The 25692-nt window shown below is 42.1% G+C and overlaps 1 pseudogene; it reads left to right on the top strand.

The window, feature by feature from the left end:
- The first annotated feature begins 9902 nt into the window (after window positions 1–9902).
- LOC145401254 (uncharacterized) overlaps window positions 9903–25692 on the top strand; it is a 38045-nt pseudogene continuing 22255 nt past the window's right edge.

Raw genomic sequence — 25692 nt, 5'->3', positions numbered from 1 at the left:
TCAATGTCACGTTTATCTGTGAGCACACTTCCAAGGAAGGTAAAATTCACCACCTGTTTTACATTCTTGTCATCTACTTGAAATTCAAAAGGCCCAGCTGCGTTCTTTCTCCAAGTTATTATTTAGTTATATTGACATTTATTCAGAGCCCCATTGCATAGTATATTTTGGAAACGATGGTGAGAATTTGTTGTAGGGCTTCTGGGGTATGTCCAAAGACGGCACAGTCATCAGCACATTGCAGCATTATGGATTGGGATGTTTCTGTCTTTGTGTTTGGAGACGTCTGAGATTAAATAAGTTACCATCCAGACGGATCTCGATCTTATTCCATCATCAGGATACATTTTTTGGTGACTTAAAAGGGAAACTGCAGTGAGATGGATGTTGAAAATAACAGGGGCCAGGACACATCCTTGCATTACACCCACTTCTACATTGAAGGGTTCGGATTTGCTCCCACCTACGGACACACGAGTATTTACTTTGTCATGAAGGCTCTTTAGGATGGTAAGAACTTTGGAACTATACACACAAACACACACACACACACACACACACACACACACACACACACACACACACACACACACACACACACACACACAATTTTCTCTCTCTCTCTCTCTCTCGTCTTGCTGACATTCTCGTCTTGATAAAGACTACAGTTCATTTCTGCCATTTTCTTATCCTTAATTATTGATAATATGATCATCAGAGAGAGAGAGAGAGAGAGAGAGATAGAATGATCATCATCATCATAATCCGGACCTCCTTTCCTACCCTAGGGCAGGGGGAGGAGTAGCAACGTCCAGACAGCCCATGTTTGCCCGGTTCAATGGGCCAGGTTTCTATTCACTCATCTTCAAGCCCCCGGAATCCTGGCTCTATCTGATACGCCAAAAACTTTCACCACATTCTGTAACTTAATAGTAACGTATCCGATAGAGTCAATTCGAAAACTGTCACGTAAAAAGGTGGTGCCAAATCTTTGATCATGCGCTTCTTCTCCCAACGTTCATCCAGCCAGCTCGATCTCTTGTCAGTCTCCTAGCCTCACCGACTTCCATACCTCTCTTCCTCACACACTTATTCACCATATCCCTCCACCTTCTCCTTGGCCTACCTCGCCTCGTCCCTCCTTCATATTCGATCAGATATCCCTTTTTCACCACTCTATTGTTATCCATTCTCTCCATATGACCATACCATCGCGGTACACTCACTTCAATTCTGGTGGCCAAAAACTTCCTCTCTCTCCGCATCTTCCACGAATCACGTTATTTCGTATCCTATCCACTCTCTGTACTCCACATAGTTTCCCCAACAGTCCCATCTCCATTGCTGTCACTCTTGACTTTTCATTCTCATGCCACACCATAGTCTCACATCCATATGTTAAAGTTGGCACTAACACTGCTTCATGTATGCCTCGCGCAGCTGCAACACTCAAGCCTCTGTTTCTTATCAAGGCCTTCATAACACCAGCTACTTTCCTTTCTTGTGTCACTCTACTGTCCACTTCTTTTGCACATTTTCCTCACTTTTCTATCATTGTACATAGGTATTTGAACTCTCTCACCAATTTCAGTCTCTCTCCATTCCCTGTAACATCACACTGGGAGCTACCTTCTCTCTCGATAACCATCACTTTACTCTTTTCTACATTTACTCTCAAGGCACGACACAGACATCAGCAAAACTCTGCACTAGCCTACGAAGTTTTTGTCCGGTATTTGGAAGTAGCATTGCATCATCAACATACAACAAATTTGAGATATTTCATCCATCACCATTCATTACCAATGCCATCCCTCTCTCCGTTACTTTTGGTCTATTTTTCTCAGCATCTCATTCATATATATACTGGACAACCATGGGGACATCACAACACCTTGTCACACGCCCACAGTGATCGTGAACCATTCACATACATGCCCATTTACCCTTACACATGCCTCACTACCTTCATAAAACCTCTTGACGGCACCTAGCAGCTTACCATCTACACCGTACATGCGCAAAACCTTCCACAATCCATCTATATCCACTCTGTCGTTTGCTTCTTGCAAATCCATGGATGCCATAGACACCTTATAGTCCTTCTCACAAGCCCTCTCCACTATCTGTCACACTGCAAATATTTAGTCCACATATCCTCTGCCACTCATAAAGCCACCCTGTTCGTTACTCACTAGGAGTTCTGAGAGACCAATGAAAAATCGTGTGACCGAACTATTATACATTAATCCGTAAATAATCTCCATGCAAAGAGAACGATAACCGTCCACGAAAATCGGCCATCCAGTTTTTTCCCACTTTTATCATATCACACGTTATGAACATTTTCCTAAATTCATTTTTTTTTTTACACACGGCATTCAGGTGAAACATTTATTTTATTCTTGCTGCAGACCTTTGCATCCCTTAAGCTTGGGTGAGACTTTTCGGACTGGAAACTTCAAATAAAACCTTCATTAACAATTTCACTGGTAAGGGTCTGCCCTAAAATGATATATTTTCATCTGATGGGAACAAGAAGATACGGATGCTTCTCTCCACTTCACTATGTGGTCTCTTTTAATAGATGAAATAAAACTGGTTACAGATAGCAAAAACCCTTTTAAAGATTTCCTCGTTGTGCAGTCGTCTGACTAAAAATTCGCATTTTAGGTCATGTTCCCGAAAGCATCCTTTACTGCCTGATTCCGTCCATCTCATCCCCTTAGCCTTAAACTCACTGCCGTACTCCTTCCACTTTACTCCCTTTGCCTCACACCCACTGCTCTCTCTCTCTCTCTCTCTCTCTCTCTCTCTCTCTCTCTCTCTCTCTCTCATTCTGCCTTAATCCTTCTGTCCTTCTACCGTATACCCTCTGCTATACTGCCTTTGCCTTACTCCCTGCTCCTCACTCCCCCTGCCATAAACCATTTGTCTTGCACCCTCTTCCTCACTCCCTGTGCCATAAACCCCCTGTTTTACTCTTTTAGCCATACACCCTCTGTTTTACCTCCCTTACCATACACCCTCTACCTTAAATCCTCTTCCTCACTCCTTCTGCCGTACTTTCTCTTTCAAATATCATCTGCCATACACCCTCTGCCTTACCCTCTCTGCCATACATCTTCTGCCTTACTCCCTCTGCTTTACACCCTCTGTCTTACCCCCTCTGCTTTACACCCTCTTCCTCACTCTCTGTATCTTGCTCCCAGTTCCTTCCCCGAGCTTTATTCTTCCATCCGCCTTACTCTCTCTGCCTTAATACCTCTGTCTGCCTTACCCCGTCAGCCTTTCTCTGATTTATTTCCTGCCTCTTTCACTATGCTTCTCCGTACCTTACTGTATATAGTCCTTCCTGCCCACCTCCCTTCCTCATCCTGCCTGTTTACCAGACGATACTATTTGGAGTAGGAGAACCTCATGTCAGGGAAGGGGACACAGTAAAACGTTTTTGTATATCCACAATCATTGAGCTCACGCAGCCTCTTCAGAACTGAATACAAATTTCTGTAAGGAGAAGAAAATTGCACTGAAATTTATCATTGAATCTCTGGTATTAATGACGGAAAAGAATCGAATGCTAACAAGCCACCAAAATTGGTCATGAGAAGGAAAATGGAATAGTACATTTCCAAATTCAACATCTGTATACTTTGAGGCTTCTAGAATATTTGACACATCTCGTTCCAAAGTCATCTTAGTCTTTTGATTTAATATTTTTGTATGTGTCCGACTCTGGGCAAAGGCTTCAGGGCCTATATCTCGGGAATAGTAGCCTATCCCAAGGCCCAGTAGTCCTCCTACACCTCCACATGTCACCACCTCGGCGCTAACACCCACCGTCCATATTGAATACATGCTAGGGCGGTCTCATACAGGACTGGTGTATTGGTATTAGCGGGGGTATTTTTATGACATGTCGGCGGGTCATCTGGTAGATCAGGAAGGTCTGCTTTTTATGAAATTCAAATCCTTAAACTGTTCCCTGCCCCAGCCGGGATTCGAACCTGGGTCCGTCAGCACAGCAGGCCGCCTCTCTACCGATTCAGCCACAGCCTCCCCCAAATACGGTGCTGTCTTTTTTTTGTGTGTGTGTGCTTCTTTTAAAAGAACTTATAAATCACACGGAAGGCCTTCCTACTGAAGAGGTTAATAAAAGCTGTATCTATCTACACCTGTTCAAGAAGTCAATACTATAGCGTAATGATATCACCTGAAAACACCAAGAATATAAAATGCAAAATAACAGCAAATGTTGATTTTTTTTGTCAGTCCTCAGTAACTTGGTAATCATGTTTCAGAACACTGATACCTGTGGAAAAGCGCGATTGTCTCACATTGCCCTCCTCTTTTTTTCCTCTTGCTTAACTCTTTATATCAGGTGACGTCTGTTTTACAATAGTACGCTGTATATATCAACAGGCAATTTAAGTATCCTTTGGAGAGAGATTCGGTGTTAGGCAGGCTAGACAGAATCGTCAATAACCCTTTCACTGAGAAAGGGTGTTCCTAAGCTTAATAAATAATTTGGTGACAACAAAAAAATAATTAAAAATACACCACTGGGGGGGTGGGGGTTGAGATTACAGTGATATTCCAGCTGTATGCCTTTTTTACGCGAGTCCTCACACCTTCAGGCTCCACCTTTCGCGCCTGCCTGTCACGGTTAATCCTTTCAAATAAACCAATTCATCTAAATATATTACTACTGCTATCATCATTTTATTCAGTTAAGAGCCTGTCAGTAACGTATTAAATGAATGTTTCATCCAAATCCTTCTTTTCTAAAAATGTAAGTAGAATTAAATCATCCGAGAATAAAATACTGAAAAGAAACTACAGAGTACGTCTTCTGCCCTCGGGGTTTGACATTTGAGTGAAGGCGTGTCAGCGTAGCAATGTTCATGGGTAAGTGATTGCGGCGAGTGTGTATATAAGCGACCAAGCATGTCTATTCCGTTGTACTACCAGGCAGTTATTGTTCGGTATAGAAAACTCTTGACGGTAAAATGGTTAATGACCGCTGTATCTTACCCTTCTATTTTGAGAAGATTCCTAAAGTGAGTAGAATCAGTGGCATATAGCAAAAATAAAATAGATATGCTCCATCCGACTCAAAGACTGCTTTTCTTAGGTTGTTTTTGTGAACTATATACTCTCGACCCTTCAGCTATCGCCATGTAATTCCGATCACAATATCTCTCCTCTTACATATCCTTTCTCTAGCAGCGACTTTCCCTCTTCTTTCTCCGTTTTTCTAGTCCGCTTGACGGGTCTTGCCTTCGGCCTTTTTTCCTCGTTCCTCATCTCGTTTTTCTTTTCTCCGTCTTTTACGGGTTTCCGACAATGCGCTGTCGCTCTCTGAATACTTTCATGTTCTGTCTGTCTGTCTGTCTGTCTCTCTTACACACACAACATGCCCATTTTATTGTTTTTTTTTAGTAAATTTTTCACTCGGGTTTTCTCATGCTTCATCTCTGCCTCCTTAACCGCCGCAACTTACCATCATCTGTCACTCTGCAGTTCTCTTGTCCACCTCACTCTCTTAGTCTCTATAGTACAGTCCCACTTTCTCTGTTTTCATTTTCTTTTATTCTCTCTTATCGCATCTCTCGTACAGCGTCTTTGTCATCATGTCTCCTCTCATGTCCCATTTACCTTTTATCAACAGTGTCTAGGTACATTTTATATTATTTATTTTCTTCTGACAAAATTAAATGTAGTAGTTATGTTCATATTTTAAAGAGCTATTGTTCCTGGTACTGCCTGATGACTGCTAACTGCGCCATTACTGTGTTGTTAGGATCCACAATTCAGGCTACGTACAGTCAACAACAGTTCCACCTGGACCACCTAGTCGGGGGATATGGCTAACGTGGAAGATATTTTTACTAAGGTAAGTTACTTAGGGACACAAGCCAAGAGTGAGAGCAGTGGAAATGAGTTATTTGAGAGGAGCCTGTGGAGTCACATGGAGAGACTGACAAATGAGGATGTGAAGGAGCGTTGTGGTGTGGATGTGGATGTGATAGGAAGCATTAGGAGAAACACACTGAGGTAGTTTGGCCATGTGGAGAGGATGGAGAGTGAGAGACTGACGAGGAGAGTGTATGTGAGTGAGGTGGAGAGGGAGAGAGGGAGGGGAAAGCCAAGGATGAGATGGAGGGATGGAGCGGAGAGGTATATAAGAGAGGGGGGTGTGAACTGGGAGCAGGGCAGTGAAATGGCGGGGGACAGGGTGATGTGGAGGCGATTTGTTTGTGGTCACCCCGTATAAGAGATTAAGGCGTCTGGCAATAGATAGATAGATAGTAGGAAATATTTTTACTAAGGTAAGTTAATTAGGTCCACAAGTACCACCTGTAAGTAAATACATTCAATTAGTAACAAGCCCAAAGAAAATGAAACAAATCTGGAAAACGCAGGAATAAAGGGGATGATTTTAAATGGAGCCAGTTTCTTTTTACACTTGTTCTTTACAACTGCCGTATCATTTAATATCAGCAAATTTTGTCACAGTTTGGACCTCCGATATATGTACCCGAGCGAAAGATTTATCGCATCAGCAAGAAATGGGGACAGGGGTCGGGAGGAAAAGTCTGTAGTACTGTAGCAAATTTTTTTGGATATCTCAGCCAATTTTGAAGTTACAAGAAAGGTAGACACCAATTTTGAAATCGCATAAAAATTAAATTTTTTCATTTCATAGATAACCCGTAATTCCCAATAATTTTTCCGTAATTCGAGGAAACGATTTTTTATAAGGCAGGTTAGCGTAACAGCCGGCTGTGCAAAATGTAACGGTCTAAGGTTGCGTGAGTCAATGGTGTGAGTAGCGCAGCAGTATTTTCCGACGATTGCTGAGAGCAACCAGGTTTTCCCTTGTCAAAACAAATACCTTCTGTTTTTTTTTTTTTTTCAAAATTTTAACTAAATCAGAGTCAAACAGATACAGTACCCTGATCGACGAAAGACACTCTGAATTTCTTATTTCTGATTTGAATCGGAGCGCACCGAGAGATTTGGTGGAAGTAATTTTTGTGATTGAGCAAAAAGCAGCCATTATTAACCTGCTAAGGCCCAAGCTCTAGACCTAAAATTAATACAAGAGGAGTTTTGGTTTTAGGAAGTGTGAGGGAATATTTTTCATGTAATCTAATAAGTTCTTTGTAGTATTTTCATGTCAGGAAATCGGAAGAAGGATGATGAGTCACACAAGACAATATTTTTCACTGCCTGACTTACTAGCTCGCTCACTCGACACGTTCCACACTTTCAGTGCGGACGCCCATTATATGTTAGTAAAGAAAATTTATGTACAGTTGGCCCAGATGAAAGTGCAACCAAATATGCTGGTGTGTGGCGTTATGTGGCAGGTGCTCCGTTGTAAACACTCGTATTTTATCAATGGATTACTCAGAACCTACAATCTTTGTAAGGATGGATGTAATTGGCTGAAGCTTTAAATATCAGAACAAATGCTTTGTCCCTTGTATATTACTGAATACAGCATTAACAACGTGGCAGGAAGTAATGTATGCAGATGATGTCTAAGTACTAAATAAGCAAGACATAATTACAGTTATTGTAAGAAAAACACCTAGCAATGAGTACCGATTAACTTATGGTAAAATGTTACCAAACAGAAGTGTTTCAGGGGTTAGTTTCGAATGGTTTTGACATTTGAAGCAGTGGAACCTGTCCGAGGCAAATAATTTTCTGTTTGGTATCGATATCTATCGAGATGCAGAGTTTCCTTGCGAAATGGGCTAACATGAGAGGTTAGGCAATTACACACTCTCTGGAATTCTTTAGTGTAATATACATGTGATATAAGATTAGGCATTCCAGTTCAACATCACTAGCAATGCAAATTTTGCAAATCGTTTATTCACGTCTTATAATATTCCCTCAGTACGATAAGTAATTTATAATTAATTCATTTCGGTTACAGAAAATTGAATTTAACTAAGAGAGAATAATTGGCTGTTTAGCTAAGAAACTGCTTTAACTAATCCCCCTAGTATCATGATTCGTAACCGAATACACGATGCAGTTTAGCTACTTCACTGCAAAGTGATACTGACAGCAGCGAGTGTCCACACTATGAATCTGGTAGCACGCTACTTGCAGTGCCCCACCCGTGGGTAGGGGATCTCAGCCTTGGGTAAATTACCCACAGCACAGTCACTGCAGCCATTCTGCATTAAAACACATTTTTCGTCATGCATACGCTAGGTTCAGTGTCTACATAAACGGGTGTATTGCTTGTGTATAGTAAGGCCAACGATCCAAAAATATTTAGAATAAAAAAAAAGAAAAGTTTGGGTAGACTGCAGTGTTCTAGTGGGCCAACCAGGGATCAAACTCGCTGTTCTAAACCCGCACCCATTCATCTCCCCTTCATTTCCCTATATCAGTGCACCTCGCCGCATCACCGTCCATGCGACAACAGATATGACTCAGCTACCTTGCATATTGTGATGTTCGTGTAGAAACTATAAACGTCAATTATATGTTTGGATTTCGATATGATTCAGTGTTGTTTTCTTTTATTCATAGGATGTCTGCTATGACAATATTGCTTCTGTCAAACATCGCGATTGGAGGGGTCTAAAAACCATGCTAGGCATACCTCTTCACACCACACATTGTTCCCATGGATCCTTCCTCCATTCTCATCTCACGGTGGTATGTAAAGGAGGGATACCTTTAACTATTATATATCCTCATGCCTGTCATAACACCCATATATATTGCTGCCGGGGATCAGCAGTTTTTTATTTTGTCAACCATCACGTATGTTTATGTAGTTCAGAATACAGTAACTATTTTATGAAAAGGAGGGTAGGAATAACCAGGTAAGAAAACTTTATAATGGGCTAATAGAGACGACGGGAATGTTCGGCATTTAACCTTACATTATACCGACACATGAATGTTGCGTACTGTTAATTATATAAGGCTGGCTGAACTGATATAATCAGATAGGAGCTTGTGTTTAGAAATACTGCGACCGAGAATATCTTGAGAGCTATATCAAACACCAACACGTTCACCAAGATATGTTAATATTAGTAATGGGTAATATATTTACATCTTCTTTAGGAACAGTGAAGGTTGATACTGTATTTTCAATTGATCAATGATACCCTAAGATAATATTGATCACAGGGAAGTTTGTATTGGGGCTCCAACACGTTCTTGTAATTCTCAGTGCAGCCATGTGCTCAGAAATCACACCACTGCATTACATTTATTTTTATTTTTTCACCATCCCCTACATATTATTCCACCGTAAATAAATACATTAAATATCTGCTTACTAACATTAGTGGGGAAACAGAATTATCGACGTGCATGAGAGTTATTAAATGTGCACCGTAAAACACATGACAGTGGAGTGTTGCAAAAAACAATATTACTGGACAGTTCAGTACTTTGTCCAACCACCATTCTTCACGACTACACTCTTAAGGCGCTCTGGGACGGAAGCCACGCACTTGTGAATGAGAACCAGTTTCCTCCTTAGGACTTCCCACTCCGTTGTCATGTGTTGCATGAGCTGCCCTGGTGTTCTTTCCTGCGATGTCTTCCACATATTCACAATGTTAACCCACACGTTTTCTATAGGGTTCAGGTCAGGCCTGTTGCTAGGCCAGGGTAAGAGATCAACGTGGTGCTGTTCCTCAACCCACCGTTTCACTACCTTAGCTGTGAGAACAAGGTGGGTATCCTGCCTGAAGATAATGGTTTCTGGATATGGGAGGGCGTAGGAGCGGACATGGGGTATCATCACATCCGCAAGTATATCCAGATACTTATCTGAAGTAAACCAACCCTCTGTCTGTGTGACCTTTCCAACCCCGTACAGGAATATCCATCCCCACACTGCAAGTCACATGACCGCTGCGAGATACCTGGTAGATGTTCTCATTATACCTAGAAGACATGTTATATAATATGTATAACGATATGTTTTGGTTTTTATTTCGTATGTTCACAATTGTAACAAAGCTTTGGTATAAAGAAATTAATCCTAAAGTGCTGCTGGCAGTACGAGAACGTAGGTGAATTGCAAAGAGATTTTTTAAACATTTAAACTATGTATAGAGTTGTTTCAGACACCCTCCATATATCTATCTACCTATCTATGTCTATCTATATCTATATCTCTATCTCTATCTCTATCTCTCTCTCTCTCTCTCTCTCTCTCTATCTATCTATCTATCTATCTATCTATCTATCTATCTATCTATATATATATATATATATATATATATATGTAAAGAAAAATGGGGAAAGATAAATTCTAGGGATTAGTGGGGTAGGAACAAATCATTGCATTTCTACTATTCTGTCAAAACAGTTGATGTGCTTATGCCCCGTAAAAATAGTATACTTTTGTATAATTGATTTCATATATGTTTCATAAAATTTGTCTTATACATGGATGTTCTGGACACATTTTAAGATAAAACATGAGAAAAAGTTCATCAAAACTTTTTAGTGGCATGTATAAACTTTGGTTTCATCTTCCCCCAAGAAGGGTGACGAGCTCAGTTTGGGGTAAAAAGATATCAGGAGGACCCTACAAGTCCCCCGGTAGCATCCCCCTGCCTCTACCCCCATCCCCCGGGTTAAGGGGGGGTGATCTTCTTTTACACCATAGGGGTGTGCTCACATAGGGTAAGAGAAGATCAGGTATCCGTATTTTTTCTTACCCCAAACATGATTATTATTTTTTTTTTTTAACCCAAAACTTATTATTTTTCACCCCATCTTGGTTTTATATTACCCCAAAGGCTACTGTGTCACACGTGTTCAAACATGTTAGTGATATATGGTGTGTGAGTGGCAGTCGATCTGTCTTGTTGAAACATGTTACTCAGATGACTCTCTCCTTTGTTCACAGGAGCTTGCATGATCAGTAGCCAGTAAGGAGCAGTAGAGTTAAGTGTCATGATGCCCAGGACATATAAAGAGGTTGAAAAGCCATATACGAAACACACACACACACCACAAAGCCAGCCAAGAGATAGGGCGTGTGTGCTGGGCAATCCCCAGACCCTGTCTTCCTCCCCTTACTGTTTTTTTAATCAGCCCATACCCGACTGACCGGGCTAATGTATGGCCCGGCCAGCACTATAGGTGCAGGGAATCTTCAAACGAACGAACGAACATATACGAAAGCCACAACTGAACTTGCTGTGCAGGAAGTAAAGGATGGTGCCTCCATTAGAGCAACCAGTGGAAAGTATCACATGTCATTTTCTCTTTTGAGAAAGCATGTTAAAAGAAGTGAAAATGAAGAGCCTTGCAAGGAAGATATGAGGGTGAGTTATTGCTCTCTGTTATTTATTTGTTTATGTATATATATACAGTATAACTTCTTACGTAACTTCATACTTCATGTAATAAAACATATTTTGATACATATGTTTTCTGCTGGTGTTACAGGGAAAGAAGACGGTACTTGCTACTGAGCTGGAAGGGAAGATTGCAGATACAGTCAAGAGAATGGAGAAAATGGGACTAGGGCCAACTCTGTTAGAATTTCGTGATATTGTCAAAGATTATTTACTTACCAATGGAATAGAGACAGTGTTTAAAGATGGCATGCCAGGTTATGACTGGGCTGTCGCTTTTCATGCGTAGGCACAACATGACTTTGAAGACTGGTGGAATGACGCAACTCGCAAGGAATAGCGTAACAGATGATCCATTCGTCATTTGTGGCTTCTACGAGCTTCTGAGAAAGGAAATGGAAAGACTTGAGACAATGGATCGTCCAGAGTGTATCTGGAATCTCGAGGAACCTGGTTTCCCACTAGACCCATACAAAAGGAGCTAAGACCGTGCAAATAACTAGTGGTTCAAACCATGAAATCATTAGTGTTTTGGCAACATGCTGTGCAGATGGTACAGCACTGGATCCTTTAATCATATTCAAAGATAAAAACATGCAGTCTCCATAGGTTGGAACCGATGCACTACCAGAAACTCAGTATGCTGTATCTGAGTCAGGGTGGATGACCCGTGTAATTTTTGAGGAGTTGTGCAAAAAAAATTGCTGAAAAAACTAAAAATGTTCGTCATCTTCTGATATTGGATGGCCATCTTAGTCATACATCAAGAGCAACAGTAGAAATAGCAAAGCAAGAAAATATATCCATAATGAAGCTACCTGCTCATTGCACAGATCTGGTGCAACCATTAGATGTTGCCTGCTTTTCCCCTCTAAAATCTTACTATGATTCAGCATTGATGCGGCATGTGCATCAAACAGGAGCACGAGCACCATTACAAAGGAGAGGCTTTGTGAATATGTTGTGTCAAGTCTGGAAGGATGGACTTTCCCAGGAGAATAAAAAGGCAGGGTTTTATGCAACTGGAATATATCCACTAAACCCAGAAAAGTACCAGAGTGATCGCCTTTGCCCCTTGAAAATGAAAACCTACAAGATGTGGATTGAGAGAGGAAGCCCCAGGAATAATGAAAATAAGCCTGTACTGCATGTTGCTACAACTGATGAGGAGACAGACAACAGGGATTCACAATCATCTCCATCCGAAAATCAAAAAGGCCTGTCACAACATTTTGCTGCCAATACCCCAGACGTTCCCACTTCACCAGTATCTGAACCAGAAGTAGAGAAAGGTCTCTCAGATACACCACTTACACCTCTTCAGGAACAGGTATTACCTGGCTGTAGTCACTGGGATGAGACTGGCACTGGAAACAAAACTGAACTTCAAGATGATGTTAAGAAAGATAAAGAAAAACGAGGTGGATTGTATGCCAAACATTTAAGCTGGAGGACTCTTGTTAATGAAATCCAAGCCAGGGCTCCTACAGGAATGAAGTTCAATATCCTTTTGGTAGAGAAGGAAAAAGAAACTACTTTAAAAGAAGTTTTGCACCGTAGGGGAAGAGGTGGAACGACACGTGTTGCAAGAAGAAAAATTAGTATTCACAGCCAAATCATAACTCAAGAGGAATGTAGAATAGAAATGCCAGGGCATGAGACACAGAAAAAAAGAAAGTATAACAGAGTGCTAAGAAAGAAAAAGAAGGAACCTGAACCACTCTCTGATACCACAACTGAAGAAGAGTTGGAAGAAATGGAAAGTGATTCTGTTGATGATGTCAGTTTTACTGTAGACAAAGATGAAAGTGAAATGGAATGTGAAGAGGAAGTACAGGCACAAAAGGCAGTTCCATCAGACACTCCTGTAATAACAGATGACCCAGTTGGAAAGTACTACGCAGTATAGTATACTGAGCCACGTATGATTTACTTCTGGGGAAAGATAGTTAAAACTTTTGCTGCTGCTGCTGATGGTCCAGTGACCAAGTAGAAATTGATTGCCTTCAGAAATAAAATGTTTCGAGTGACCCAAAGTGGTGGAGATGGATTGAGCGGAACAAAAAGAAAGATATTGACATTGTGGACACAGAATACATATTCTATGAACCAGAAGTACCCATGATAATGAAAAACGTTTTTAGATTCCCATATGAAATGGCATTTGCTCGTCTGAAGACTACTGAAAAGAATATGAAGGTAAATTCATAATTATCTCATAATTCTATTGAAGGAGTTTTGATATATTTGCATGAAAGAAAAAAACTTTTGTTAAACTTCTTTATTTTGAAAGGAAACTAATTATGAACATGTAAATTATGTAACAATGAAGAACACTTGCTTTAATTTAATTTGGTGATGCACAAATGTGAAATATCAATAATTTTCATGATAAAAATGTACTGGCATTCATTGATTAACTTCTTTCTTTTTTAAGGAAAGAAATTAACAGGCAATTTGTTTATTAATGAAGAATACATGTTTTAATTTAATTTAGCAATGCACAAATATCAAATATCAATCATTTTCATGATAAAAATGTACGGGCGTTCATTGTAAAACCTCTTTTTTGAGCAAAATAAAGATGATTTTTTCTTCCCCATCATGATTTTTTTTATCCCATTTCCGATGAAGAAAAAATCACCAAAACATATTCACAATAAAAAAAAAAAACTATGTGACCTTGGCTTAAGACCAGCTCATGTTTTATGTACTAATGACATATGAATGAAACAGATCAGGTTGTATGAAAATGCTAAACCATATTCCTGCGAAAACCAGTTTTCCATTTTGCACTTATATTACCCAGCAATGATGTTTCCCATGAGATGTGGAGCTCAATGTTTAATCATCAGAGAAACCTACTCTCCCCAGCAGTGCAAGCCTTCCTCCACATAACGCTGGGCAAACTGGAGCCGTAATTCCCGATGATGCCCCGTTAACCTGGGATGATCGCTGGTGTTCAGTGGCGATAGGCCATTTCCTTCATCCTTTGCCGTATACTGCAGTCTCTGCAGACACATCCAGCTGTAAGTGTTCTCTAGCTGCCACCGTGTTGCTGAATGGATGGGTATCAAAATACTCTCTTATACGCTGATCCTCTCCAGTCGTGGTTTTTCTCACCCGTCCTGGTTTAGGGTGATCTCTCAGGTTGCCTTCCACCTCCCACGGCTTGAGTCAGTAATACACAGTGGTGCGGTGAATGCCATTGTTCCTTGCAGTTTGATAGGCCACTCTCTCATTCCCACTATCCTCCCTCGCAGGGCAAGTTTGTCACCTTGACGTTGCTCTCTATTTGCCATGACGCGCTATGACAGTGTGGGTGAGATCTATGGGTCCGTCATCACATCGGTTTATCATGTGAGGAAATGAATGAGACTTCATGGCTCCACGCTCTTATTATCTAATCTATTGATTCAACCTCCCCATCTATTCAAGACCAATATATTTATGATAATTTATTTAATTACTTTCATTAATCAGTATTACAGACTCACGCAATACAGACTGAACTGTATTCAACGGTTTTGATGCATGGTAACATACTTGCGTTTCACTGTCAAGAGTGATCATGATACGCAACAATTCTGCTACCGCTAGACTCCTATGTGCTATGATGCCATCTACTGTGATTATGAGCTGATATTAAAGCACTAAATCGTTCTCCGTAGTTTATCATCTCACATATTTGAATATAGTCCAATCGTTACTGGTGAACGTGTTGGTGTTTGATATAGCTGTCAAGATTTTCTTGGTCGCTGTATTTCTAAGCACAGGCTCTTATCTGATTATATCAGTTCAGCCAGCCTTATATAATTAACAGTACGCAACATTCATGTGTCGGTATGATGTAAGGTTAAATCCCGAACATTCTCGTCGTCTCTATTGTGGCATTTTAAAGTTTTCTTACCTGTTATTCCTACCCTCCTTTTCATAAAATAGCTACTATATTCTGAATTACATAAACATACGTGATGGTTGACAAAATAAAAAACTGCTGATGCCCGGCAGCAATATATATGGGTGTTATGACAGGCATGAGGATATATAATAGTTAAAGGTATCCCTCCTTTACATACCACCGTGAGATGAGAATGGAGGAAGGATCCATGGGAACAATGTGTGGTGTGAAGAGGTATGCCTAGCATGGTTTTTAGACCCCTCCAATCGCGATGTTTGACAGAAGCAATATTGTCATAGCAGACATCCTATGAATAAAAGAAAACAACACTGAATCATATCGAAATCCAAACATATAATTGACGTTTATAGTTTCTACACGAACATCACAATATGCAAGGTAGCTGAGTCATATCTGTTGTCGCATGGACGGTGATGCGGCGAGGTGCACTGATATAGGGAAATGGAGGGGAGATGAATGGGTGCGGGTTTAGAATAGCGAGTTTGATCCCTGGTTGGCCCACTAGAACACTGCAGTCTACCCAAACTTTTCTTTTTTTTTATTCTAAATATTTTTGGATCGTTGGCCTTACTATACACAAGCAATACACCCGTTTATGTAGACACTGAACCTAGCGTATGTATGACGAAAAATGTGTTTTAATGCAGAATGGCTGCAGTGACTGTGCTGTGGGTAATTTACCCAAGGCTGAGATCCCCTACCCACGGGTGGGGCACTGCAAGTAGCGTGCTACCAGATTCATAGTGTGGACACTCGCTGCTGTCAGTATCACTTTGCAATGAAGTAGCTAAACTGCATCGTGTATTCGGTTACGAATCATGATACTAGGGGATTAGTTAAAGCAGTTTCTTAGCTAAACAGCCAATTATTCTCTCTTAGTTAAATTCAATTTTCTGTAACCGAAATGAATTAATTATGAATTACTTATCGTACTCAGGGAATATTATAAGACGTGCATAAACGATTTGCAAAATTTGTATTGCTAGTGATGTTGAACTGGAATGCCTAATCTTATATCACATGTATATTACACTAAAGAATTCCAGAGAGTGTGTAATTGCCTAACCTCTCATGTTAGCCCATTTCGCAAGGAAACTCTGCATCTCGATAGATACCGACACCAAATAGACAATTATTTGCCTTGGACACGTTCCGCTGCTTCAAATATCAAAACCATTCGAAACTAACCCCTGAAACACTTCTGTATGGTAACATTTTACCATAAGTTAATCGGTACTCATTGCTAGGTGTTTTTCTTACAATAACTGTAATTATGTCTTGCTTATTTAGTACTTAGACATCATCTGCATACATTACTTCCTGCCACGTTGTTAAAGCTGTATTCAGTAATATACAAGGGACAAAGCATTTGTTCCGATATTTAAAGCTTCAGCCAATTACATCCATCCTTACAAAGATTGTAAGTTCTGAGTAATCCATTTATAAAATAAGAGTGTTAACTACGGAGCAGCTGTCAGATATCGCCACACACCGGCATACAGTAGTTGGTCGCTCTCTATCTTAGTCAACTGTACCGTATTATCATTCAACAGAGTATCCCCTTAAGCTGGAATGGAATGCAAGTTTTCACAAAAGAAGTGATCTTACAAGAAATGTGAACTTCCTCGTTTTCTTGATATTGTTCTGTGTCCCTAAACAGTTTATTTGGGCAGCTGGCCTCTTTCCAACAGGTGGGTTAAGATTAGCCTTTCATTAGCTTCCTCATCCAGCTTAGGGCACTCCAAGGCTGGATACAATCCTCAAGCGGCAGCAAGACCAAAGCCATGTTATTAGCCGTGTTTAAGCTGTATTAAGCATATTCATTCCTTTGTGTTATATATATATATATATATATATATATATATATATATATATATATATATATATATATATATATATATATATATATATAGAGAGAGAGAGAGAGAGAGAGAGAGAGAGTAACCTCTCAAATAACGCGAGGGTTAGGTTCCTAGAGAGGTTGCATTAGTTAAAAACGCGTTTTTTAAACATAATTTTCCCATAAGAAAGAATGGTAATATTGGGGTTTACGTTCCTGGACTCTGGAAAAGTCTACCCATTTGGGGAGTTATGCTACTCTAAACTTAAAAGCAACAATATTAATTTGAAGGAAAATCCACGTAAAAAACAAAAACAGTACAGTATATCTGGGGAGAAATAAAAAACATTTGAGGCAGTGGCTCAATCGGTAGAGAGGTGGCCTGCAGTCCTACCGGATCCAGGTTCAAATCCCCGCTGGGGCAGGGAACAGTTTAAGGATTTGAATTTCATGTAAAGCAGACTACCGATCTACCAGAAGACCCGCCGACATGTCGAAAAAATACCCCCGCTAATACCAATACACCAGTCCTGTATGAGACAGCCCTAGCATGTATTCAATATGGACGGTGGGTGTTAGCGCCGAAGTGGTGACATGTAGAGGTGAATGGTACATGTAGAGGTGTATGGTATGTAGGAGGACTACTGGGCCTTGGGAGCAGGCTCTGAACCCTATGCCCAGAGTCGAACACATAAAAAAATAAAAAAAAAAAGTTGGGCCGAAGCGTTGTTTACTTCTCCCCAAATACATACTGTTTTCGTTTTTTGCGTGGATTCTCTTTCAATTCTGCTTCATTCACGGCACTGTGAAAGTTCCTCAACATTATTAATGCATTAGTAGGTCATAAAAACACTACAGTAAAAGCAACATTTTCATTACAGTAAGTAGGTCACAAACAAAAAACAACACAACCTCATTTCATCTATGCATCACTCGTCGTCTGCTGCTGCCCCTCCTTATCCTTCTACCCCACCTCCCGCCGCTCCCCACCGTAAATTTGTTGTCCCTCCTCGCTCTGCTGTCCTTCCTGTTCCTCTTCCTCTGACTCCCGTGCTACTGGTGATGAAGATAACTCACTTAAGTTTTCTGTCTTCTTCATAAAGAACTGCTCTATATTGGTCTGAGTGGTTTTCTTCTTTCTGTTCTGCAGGATCAAGTTGTAACAATTTTGATCTACCATCATTTTCCTGGCCAAATTTTGTCCGAAAATGAGCCAAATTGCTTAGAATGGGGCCAAACTTCATTTTCGAATATTATAGTTCGAATAAAACCAGTTTAAGCAACAGACAAAAAAAAGATTGTCTATCTATCTATCTATTGCCAGACGCCTCAATCCCGTTTGGGGTGGCCACAAACAAATCGCCTCCAAGTCGCCCTGTCCCCCGCCATTTCACTGCCCTGCTCCCAACTCACACCCCCCTCTCTCATATACCTCTCCACCCCATCCCTCCATCTCATCCTCGGCCTCCCCCTCCCTCTTCCCCCCTCCACCTCACTCACATACACTCTCTTCGTCAGTCTCTCACCCTCCATCCTCTCCACATGGCCAAACCACCTCAGTGTGTTCCTCATAACGCTTCCTATCACATCCACATCCACACCACAACGCTCCTTTATATCCTCATTCGTCAGCCTGTCTCTCCACGTGACTCCACAGGCTCCTCTTAAATAACTCATTTCCACTGCTCTCACTCTTGACTTGTGTCCTTCCAACAATGTCCAAGCTTCACTTCCGTACGTTAGAGTTGGTATCACAATACTGTCATGTAGTAACTTTTTCACTTCCATGCTCACTTCCCTGTTTCTTATCACTGCTTTCAAGGAACCCGCAACCTTTCTTCCCTGCTGTACCCTTTCAAGCACTTCACCCTCCAAACCTCCATCCTTACTCATCACACTACCCAAATACTTAAACGTACTCACATTTTCCAATTCCTCACCATCTAACCTCGCTGTACATTCACTAACTTCACCTCTCTCAAAGACCATCACTTTACTCTTCCCTACATTCACCTTTAGGTTCCGTTTCTTACACACTCTCTCAAACTCATCCACCAAGCCTTGCAGCTCCCCTTCGTCTTCACTCAACAACACAGTATCATCTGCAAACAACAGTACAGGGAGTTTCCAAACACTATCCTCTCTCACCAGGGCCACTCCAACATCCACTACCCTACCTTGTACCTCTTTTATTACCCCATCCATGTACAGATTGAACAACCATGGAGACATGACACATCCCTGTTTCAAACCAACTTTCAAAGAGAAAAATTCACTTAGTTCACCATCCACACGCACTGCAGCCTTCGCACCATCGTACATACTCTTCACAGCATTCATCAACTTCCCATCTACTCCATATATTCTTAACACTTTCCACAATCCTTGTCTATCCACCCTGTCATATGCTTTCTCCAAATCCATGAAAGCCGCATACAACTTCTTACCCTTCTCTAGAAACTTTTCCACTAAAAGTCTAAGAATGAATATCTGATCTACACAACCTCTTCCCTTCCTAAAGCCTCCCTGTTCTTCTCCAACTAATTTCTCTGTTCTTTCTCTAACTCTGTCTATAAGTATCCTACCATACACTTTTCCTATTATACTAAGAAGACAAATGCCCCTATGATTACCACACACTTTATTTTCCCCTTTTCCTTTGTACAAAGGAATAATTATACCTGACCTAATCCTCCGGGACTCTACCTTCCTCCCAGGCCAATCTGCACATCTTCCACATCCATTCTACTACTATCTCTCCCCCATGCTTCAGCATTTCACCACACACTCCATCAATTCCTGGGGCTTTCCCTGATTTAACTTTCTTCATTGCTTCCACAACTTCTATCCTACTGATTTCTTCCTGTCTTCTCACCTCCCTCCTTCTCCCAGCCATTCCCCAGCCACTTATACTCGCATTACTTCCATCCTCTACGTTCAACAATTCCTTAAAGTGTTCTCTCCATCTGCTCACTTTTTCTCCCTTCTCCACTAGTAATCTACCATTTTTATCTTTCACTCCCCTGCTAACTTCACTTCCACCCTGTCTTACTCTTTTCACTTCTCTCCAGAACATTTTCTTACAGTCCCTCCACTTTACACTCAAATTCCTTCCAAATTCCTCATCCACTCTCTTCTTACTCTCTCTTACTAATCTTTTCACCTCTCTCTTCCTTTCCACATATAACTCTCTCTTCCGCCTCTCAACTTCTTCCACGCCCCTATTTCTCACCCATTCATTGTATGCTTTCTTCTTTTGTGCCACAGCCTTTTTCACCTCTTCAGTCCACCACGCTGTTCCTTGCACCCCCTCCGCCTTCTCTTCCTTCCACACACCACATCACATGCTGCACATATTTCTTCTGTAAATATCTTACACACACCTTCCACGTCTCCCATCTGCTCCAATACATATTTGCCCAATCGTTCCTCCACTTCTCTTTTATACTCTGCCTTTATCTCATCCTCTTGTAACCTTTCCACTCTCCTTGCAACTACTCCTTCCTCTCGTCTTTCCCTTCTTCTATTCCTCCATCTCACTTGCATCCTAATTCTGGCCACCACCAAGTAGTGGTCAGAAAGTCCACTCCCCCAACCTCTATACACTCTTGCATCCTTTACACATCTTCGCATCCTTTCATCCACACATACATAATCAATCATTGCCTTCCTTTCATTCAGTTCACCACCCACCCTTCTCATCACTCGCCATGTATACCTGTGGATCATTTTATGCCTGAAGAGGGTATTGGCTATCACCAACCCCCTCCCAGCACAAATGTCCACTAACGCACTCCCATTCTCATCTATCTCGGCAGGCACACCCCACTCACCAACTATTCCATCCACCTTCATATTACCAACTTTACCATTCATATCACCAATCAAAAACACTCTCTCATTCCTTCCAAACTTTTCCATGCACACTTCCACATTTGTCCAGAACTCTTCTCTCACTCTTCTAGCACGATCTTGCGTTGGCGCATACACACACACAATCGCCCACATTTGTATTCCAACTTTCAACTTTACCCACACAATCCTGGGTAAAGTTGAAAGTTGGAATACAAATGTGGGCGATTGTGTGTGTGTATGCGCCAACGCAAGATCGTGCTAGAAGAGTGAGAGAAGAGTTCTGGACAAATGTGGAAGTGTGCATGGAAAAGTTTGGAAGGAATGAGAGTGTTTTTGATTGGTGATATGAATGGTAAAGTTGGTAATATGAAGGTGGATGGAATAGTTGGTGAGTGGGGTGTGCCTGCCACACACGGTCTATCAGCTCGGGACTGTCCAAGTGGGCGGGCGGCTAATTTGAAACCATCACGTACCGTGTAAAGTCGCGTTAAATCGAGAAACCCTTGTTAGTTAAACATATCTCCTTAAATATTTGCTCGTGTTAAAACGAAAACGCGTTTTTTAAACTCGTGTTAGTTGAGAGGTATATATATATATATATATATATATATATATATATATGTAACTTGCAATACTTTGGTGACAGAAACTCCGTGTACAAACAGCTAGATAAGGAGTTTATTACAAGCTCACAGTAAAACAGCCTGCCCGTGTCGGCTGTCTGCTAAGAACTGATGCAATAACGCCGTCTTCAGGCGTGGGAAAGCATGCTGACCTAGCAAATTTAGCGGGGGCATGTATGCACTGGGGGGGGACATATATACATCGGGGGTAGACATATTGTGGAGGGGGTACACTACTCCCCCGGGTAGCTGAGATGGTGTCTCCTGACACCAGGAGTTAAATGGTGGATGATTATAGTAGTAAGGCAGGACCGGGGAGGTTTGTACAAGGGATAAGTATGATACAGGGGCAGTAGGGGAGACATGGCCATGTTGAGGGGAGGGAAGTAGAACGATATATACAGATAAGATATACAAGGATTAATAGGTACAAATCCAGTAAGGGTCGAAGGTATATATAAACATAATGGGAAGTACACAATAATAGTTTGATACATGATAAACAAGGAGTAGATATGAGAGTTCTATTGTCGTTCTTCCTTCATTTTTTTTTTTTTTTGTATTTTCTGTAGGATACACTGTCACTCAGTAATGCATGAAAGAAATACCATCATTTTCTAGTAGGCAGAGTGCTGTTCACAATTTGGTTAATTGTCAGATGGCATTGGTAGTCACTGAATGTGAGGGCACTAAGTACGGGGAGTTTCTACGTCGTGGGTAGGGCGTACTATGCCGGTAGCGACTCTGATTTCCTGGAGACGACGTTCCATTTTTCTGACACAACAATGCACTGCACAGATGATGAGTAGAAAACCTATGAAAGCGATAACTACAGGGGGAAACACAACTGTTGGATGAACCCATGAATGGCTGAAGGCCAGAGAAAATTGATCCATAATGAAATCACTGTCATTGAGGAAGGTGAGCATGCGCAAGTGAGGGGAGGTGATGGTAATGTTGGCAGATGGTAGGGTTGAAGGCATGTCGATTGGTTGAAAGATGGCATAGGAGTGTTTAAGAACAGCTTGGTGATAGCGAGTGGCGTAAGTGATGACGGACTCTGATTTGACGGTACAATAGTCAGGTGCTTTGTAGAGACCACTAGCGGGGACGGAGCGAATGGAAGAACCAGGACACATGATTGTGACAGAGATGGGAACAGCAAAGAAGAAGTACTGGACATGGGTGAGGTGAGCATGGTGGACCGGGAGGTCAGGAGCTGGGACAAAAGAACAGGCCAAGTAGATGGAATGGTTGCGAACTAAAGCAGACTCACAGGGTGTAGCACTGCTAGGGAAGATAGCGAAAAGGTGGGCAGCACAGAGACGAGAGGTCGGAGTAAGGGAGGAACATTGCTGGAGGTCTGTGGAAGAAAGGAAGGCAACGGAAAGATGATCATGGGAGAGGAGGAAATATTCTGAAGGAACAGAGACCTGTAACAAAGAGTTGTTGAGGCGGAAAGGGAAGGGAATGATGTGGAAAAGGTGAAAGGTTATCGCAGAACGGAGAGGAATATGGACGACGACGTATGTGGTGAGAAGAGTGGCTTCGAGAACAGGATAATATTATTCAAGGGAGGAGTAAGGGAGGACTGGGGAGAGACCGAAGGTGGAGTGAGCCCATTCCAGGACAGAACGGAGAGTTGAGACAGGTACTAAGTCGGCAGTGACACGTCCATTGATAGCATCGACTAGGATATGAACCAAGGTAGAGACTTGAGACAGGAGAGAGTCAACGGCCAGTTGGAGATTAGCCATGTTGAGTTTGAGGTAGAAGAACTGAGAGATAACGTTGAGATCGGAAAGGTGGCGTTGTAAGATATCGGTGAAATTGTTTAGAGTGGACGTGACTTCATTGAGTTGGGTTGTGAGCTTCTGTAACATAGTGTGTTGGATTTAAATGACTCGGCATTGTGATTCTAGGGCTGAAGCTAAATGAGTGAGATCAGATTCGAAGCCAGAAATGTCACGGGCTGTACGAGTAGCAACGCCAAACAGGCCACTCAGAATCTCACCGCCGAAGTCGAAGAGACCTCGTTTCACACGAGAACGACCAACGGGTGTCTGAATGGAAAATGTGTCATTGAGCTCAGTGAATCTGTTACTTATGTATTGCAACTGCCAGGAGAGTGGGAGGAAAAGGTTATAGAGATACTCATTCGGGTTGTGTGTCCCCATGAGGGTCGTGAGATGGTTCCTGATTCTGTGGAGCTCGTGCGCGTAGGCAGGTAGGGTAATGGCTACGTCGGCCAGGGGCGCAAGATCATAGCGCAAAGAGGCGATGTCGTCGATAGGCATTACCTCGCCTCCCGAGCCGACCAAGGCCCTGGGACGTACTCCACCATCGTCCTGACCTGACCCAGACCCCAAGAGGGTCAGCACTGCCAGCAGGGAGATCGCTAACATCGTACCTAGAAAATCAGGGTAGAGTTAATGGGGGAGGTCGTGAAGAGGTTGATGGGCAGAGCGCAGTTTGGACCGATATTGATTGATTGATGAATGAGCAGGTGGAGATGGAGAGGAAGGAGACTGAGGGATAGGTGGAGACAAAGTAGACTGAGGGATGGGAGGAGGGGAAGAGGGGGCAGGAGGTTGTGGAAGTGACTCTTCCAACACGAGGCCACGGGGTGCTCGCTTTAAGTCATCGACGTGGACCCATCTGGTGTCCCTAGTGGACAGGTCCTGGAGGTGAAATTTGTTGCCTTGTCGAGTGAGGACTCGGTGGGGCCCTGTAAATTTGTCATCCAACTTGGAGGAACGCGTATGGGAATGACCAAAGACAAGATCGCCTACATTGATAGTGATAGGAGAGGCGGACTTATGTTGGCGCTGCAGCATGTCCTCCTGAGAGGAAGCCAAAGTGGATTGGACATACTGGTGGATTGTCTGGAAGTTGGCCAATTTTAGTTTAACATAATCATCCATGTTGTAGATGGGTTCTGGCTTTGAGGATAAGAGAGAGTATGGAAGGTCCTTGTCAAAACCAAAGAGGACGAAGAAGGGAGATTCAGCAATGGATGCATTGATGGAACTATTGATGGAGGATGCCACTTGGGGAATCCAGTCATCCCAGGACGAACTATGGGAGCCTAGATGTCTGAGGCACTCTAAGATTTTTCGGTTGTGGTGTTCTACAAGGCCATTGGAAGCCGGATGGTTAGGCAGGACATTGCACTTACTGATACGAAAGTGGCGACAGATCTCATCGAGAAGGCCATTGTTGAACTCTGTACCGTTGTCAGTAAGAATGGTATGAGGGGTACTGAACGGGCAAATTACGTGATCTACAAGGGCACGTGCAACGCTCTTCGCGGTCTTGTCGGAGAGGGGAACGAGGACACAGTAGTGGGAGAAGTGGTCGACCGCTACGAACAAGTACTCAGCGCCAGATTCTGTGAGAGGAAGTTTTAAGAGATCGATTGAGACAGTTTCCCATGGTCGTGACGGGATTGGGTATTGTAAGAGAGGTGCTGGTAAGCCGGTTGATCCTTTGTGGCGGTGGCAGGAGAGGCAAGAGTCACAGTGGGCATTGAGATTGCGGCGCATGGTTGGCCAATAGTATTTGAGACGTGCTTGGCGCAAGCATCGGTCTTTACCTGGATGGGAAGCTTGAGGAGTATTATGAACAATATGAAGAACCTTTGGTATCAGGGCAGTGGGGACAACAAGTTGGCGTACTTCGTGATTGGGCATATCTTTGCCTGTTAGCAGTGTTTTCCTGTACAAGAGATCATCGTCTAGCATGAACTTATCTAGTGATACTGGCAGAGTAGGTAAGGTCGAGGCATCACCAGATTCTAGGAAATAAATGACTTTGGACCACATGGGGTCTTGGCGCTGAAAGTTTTGAACAACTTCTGACGTTAGTGTTGTGTTTTCAGTTACTTCAGGCTGCAGTGATGTTATAGCTGCTGCTACGTGACGTGAGAGTGCGTCTGCGACTACATTCAACTTGCCTGGTACATATTGAAAAGTGGGATTAAAGTCCTGGATGATGATAGACCATCTAGCTAGTCTACCTGTTAGGTTGCGATTCTTGAACAAATCACATAGTGGAAGGTGGTCTGTTTGGATATGCACTGGA

The sequence above is a fragment of the Coenobita brevimanus genome, chromosome 55 (genome assembly GCF_032717465.1).
Source record: "Coenobita brevimanus isolate Jiangsu-jjx chromosome 55, ASM3271746v2, whole genome shotgun sequence".
Taxonomy (NCBI): Eukaryota; Metazoa; Arthropoda; class Malacostraca; order Decapoda; family Coenobitidae; genus Coenobita; species Coenobita brevimanus.
Note: the sequence above shows the minus strand (reverse complement) of the source record. Positions and strands in the feature narration are given on the sequence as shown.